Genomic DNA, 4,329 nt, shown 5'->3' on the forward strand with positions numbered 1-4,329 from the left:
GATCATGTGACACTGAAGACTGGAGTAATGATGCTGAAAATACAGCTGCGCATCACAGAAATAAATTACAGTTTAACAGATATTCACACAGAAAACAGTTGTTTGAAATTGTAATAATATTTCACAATTTTTACAGTATTTTTCATCAAATAAATACAGCATTGGTGGCAATTTTTCAAAATTGGCATGAACCTACATATCCTGCAGACAAAACGTGGTCCATAGAAATAATAAATAAAATAAAATAATAATATACTTAATAAGAAGCTAATGGGAAGAATCTGACAGAGAGTGAATGATTTTCAGAAAGATTGCTTTTTAAGAAAGATACTTTTAAGGTAAGATATAAGGACAGAGAGGGACAGTGGTATGATTAAAAAAAAAAAAAAATTAGTTGGACTGATGATTCCTGGATGCCTTAATTTTTAGTCAGTGTGACTTTATTTGTAGTTTTTAATTGAAGTAAAATAAACTGACTTAAAAGCGTTTAATAAAGTTACCTTTTTAAAATAATGGGGCGGAAACGTGTTGTCATGCCTTTTTTAACTGTTTAGAAAAACCAATGCAGTTTATCTGATGACATTACTTGTTTTAAACATTACCTGTTGTAGGATCACTGATGAGGTTTGTGTTGATCTTAGTTAAAGTTTAATACGGACAAGTAAAAATATATATAAATATATTGTTGTGTAAATAAAAAGGTTAGCAATCAGTTTGTTTGCCTTTTGTATTTATTCTGAAAGGTGGAGGGGTTTAGCGATGCCTAGAGCCTCCAAAGGTTTAGAACCGGCCCTGAATGTGAATAATAAAATGTGAAGCATCTGCATTAAAGCATAGCTGGATTATTTGGAACTATTATAAAAACGAATACATTATTTGGATTGAGTTCGATGTAAACCCTTCTTTATTGCAAGGCTAAGTGATGATGAAGCAGTTTAATTTGTGAACGACTCTATTCCAGATGCATATAAGACATTTTCAAAGCAAAAGAATATCAAAACACTAATGCTAATGTGTAACTTCATAAACACAAATGCCTGTCGCGGTGGAATGGATTCATTAATATGCTTATTGAAAACTGTCAGACCAGTTCAAACGCTTTGCAGGATTCAGTGAAGCCAGGATAAAAACTGACAAATAATCCCAAACTAAAAGCAGCGAAACAAAACTACCTTCGCTCCCTGAAACTGATTTCCAGGGGTATTTTTACCTTTATAAGGGCAAAATTTCCAATCTTCCTAAATGTATGCATTCCCTTTCATGCAAAAATGTATTTAATTAATGCAACTAGAATAAGACACTAATAGGGCTGTTATCAGTCATATTAAATCAGTATCAACAAAACCCATCTTTGCACTGCAGACGCTGCATTTAGATGTATTTACACAGATCATTTAATGCAGCTCAGAGATGCCATGGAAACATTTATACTGCAATTATGTGTCAGCTGCTTACATGATGCTATGAGCTTAAAGTTTTAAATATGAGATATTTTTAATATAAAAATATGAAGTGTTGGGGGGAAAATGTACTTTAAAATATACAAGTCATTGATTGATTCACTCAACCAATTCTTTCTAAATGGCTGATTCATTGAGGAGCGGAGCAAGTGTCTGTCTTAAAGGGGTCATATGATGCTGCTAAAAAGAACATTATTTTGTGTATTTGGTATAATGAAATGTGTTTATGCGGTTTAAAGTTAAAAAAACACATTATTTTCCACATACTGTACATTATTGTTTCTCCTCTATGCCCCGCCTTTCTGAAACACGTCGATTTTTACAAAGCTCATCGGTCAGAAAAAGCGAGGTGTGCTGTGATTGCCAGCTATTCAGTGCGTTGTGATTGGCCGAATACCTCAAGCATGAGACGGAAATGTTACGCCCCTCACATACTGTGATGCCGACTCAGTCCTGCTGCTCTGCTCGTGCACATCCCATCATCGGTTCTCTTTTAGCAGTTCAGTCAATGTACTGTTAGGAGTAACTGAAATGTGGGGGCGTGTTAGAACGAGCCGTTTTAGGGGGGCGTGGTTAACTCAACTTTTATAAAGAATATCTCTTTGGTTTTGAGACTTTAGTCTTTGCAACTTTACAGATCTTCTTTATGCACCAAGAGCTTGTAACACTCCAAAGAGAAAGGAAAAATTGAAATCGCATCATATGACCCCTTTAACGAATGGGTCATTGAATCATTTACTCACCCAACTCGTTCAAAAAAGTCAAGAGGGCTTGCTGTGCTGATTTGTGACACAACAGTTCTGCTGTGACTCTGCTTGGAACGATTTTCATTGCCGCAACAGAGACAAATCTGACAACATTTCATCTGAAATGTACCTCACAATATTAACTTGAACAGTCTATTTTTAAAATGCATTTATTTATGTTTGACCATGCTTTGCTCTGGATACAAGAGGAAAAGGAAACTGTCGATATAGAAAGATTTTTACCTTCAAACGACTAGAGGTTAAATGAAAACAACTTTAATTGAATCAGTGATTCAATTATTGTCCTTCAACTGCCTTTCGTTCTGATTATTAGTTCAGAATAGCAGTGTAAGCGTCCAGCCTTACATACACTGCTAGATATACTGTATATCATTCATACCACGAAATGCATCAAAATACCATAGTATTACTAACTGAAATCATTGTTGTATCATAGATAGCACTGCCAGGGTAGGCTATATTTTGACAGGCAATTGTGAGCAATATCACCTAGAGCTGTCGTGAGAACAAGCCTTTCAGAAGCCAAAGGTCACAAAATGTGCGAAACAATGCAGTGAGATAAAGGAGGTTCTGGAATAATCTGTTGCTAGATCAGTTATAGGGTAGATGTTAGCTTGTAACAGTATGTTCAGATTAGAGATAGACGGGTGAAATCATCTGTAGCCCATAGTAAAGCTACACAATTAGGGTTGCCAACTTCAGAAAAGGAAAATAAGGAACAATTGTGGTTTTTCATAGAAAAATAAGGGACATAATAAGGGATACACACACAGGCCTATTTTACACACACACACGCACACACACACACACACACACAGGTATATCTTTTAGATTTGTAATGTTTTTTTAAATGGAGTCTCTTATGCTCATCAATGACATCCTTGCTGAATAAAAGTATTCTAAAAGTTTCTTTAAAAAAAGAAAAAAAGAAGAAGAAGAAGAAAAAATAAAATAAATGTACTGACCCCAAACTTTTTTTTTTTTTTGGAATAGTTGTGTATATTTAACACAATTTTTATTTTGAATAAATACTGTTCTTTTTAACCTTTTATTTATCAAAGAATCCTGAAAAAATATCACAGGTCCCAAAAAATAAGTTTGTATTTTCTGTATTGGTGTTTGATGCTAGTGTTTTTACTCTCAGTGTGTTCTGAGTGACAGTGTGTGTTATCTCAGTGAGGGTTGTGCATAGTGTTTGGCTGCACTGAGCCTGTTTTGAGCCATGTGTTAAGAGTTGTGTTGCTTGGAATGAGTTTTGCAGGTGATGTGAACTGTTTAGCTCAGGTGACTGTTGGTAGTGCAGACTGTAGTTAGAGTTTTGCACATGTAGCTCCAGTTGTGCCCACTGTCATTTAGCAATCGAAAAAAACTGTAAATGTAAATACGACTTTCCTTATTGATCACGTCTTCCCTCAGGTAAATGCACGTTTTCTTGCGTGGCTGGATGTCGGAATCACGATGTTTGCATTCGCTCAAACTGATTTGCTGAAGTCGAAACGCGGTCGTTAAAAAACCCAACTCCGTTAGAGTCGCGCTCGCTGAGAAGAGGATTCCGCTTGCTCTTAAAGCCTCCCTGGAACGGCTATGTTCACAAATCAAACACTTGTCAAAAAAGAATGATTAATTCTCAATTTAGAGTTTGTTATTCGTATGGTCTAGGTGTTCATACGGCATATGCCTTAAATACGGGACAAACTGCGTTCCGTATAGCTTTCATATGGAACGCTTCTTTGATGCCTTAAATACGGGACGATTCCGTATTATACGGAACGGTTGGCAACCCTACGTGGGGCAAGTTGTCGCATTTATTTTACACACAATTCATGAGGTTACCATTGTGACAACTTACCCCACACCTCCCACCATTAATGCTGAAGTCCAATCAACTGATCAAATAATTAAATCTAGTCATCCACAGCCAGCCAGAAGATACCAGTTTACGTTGGTTCATTGGTTGTTGAAACTGTATTTATGAGTTAAATGTGGAAAGCCGTGTGTGTGTGTGTGTGTGTTCTGGCAGACTAAGTGTGTGTTGTTGTTTCAGTAGCACAGACTTACAGTAGGAAGTGACTTTCATTCATAAATCTGCGAGAGTCCCGCGG

The sequence above is a fragment of the Sinocyclocheilus rhinocerous genome, unplaced genomic scaffold (genome assembly GCF_001515625.1).
Source record: "Sinocyclocheilus rhinocerous isolate Xijiao unplaced genomic scaffold, SAMN03320098_v1.1 scaffold554, whole genome shotgun sequence".
NCBI lineage: Eukaryota > Metazoa > Chordata > Actinopteri > Cypriniformes > Cyprinidae > Sinocyclocheilus > Sinocyclocheilus rhinocerous.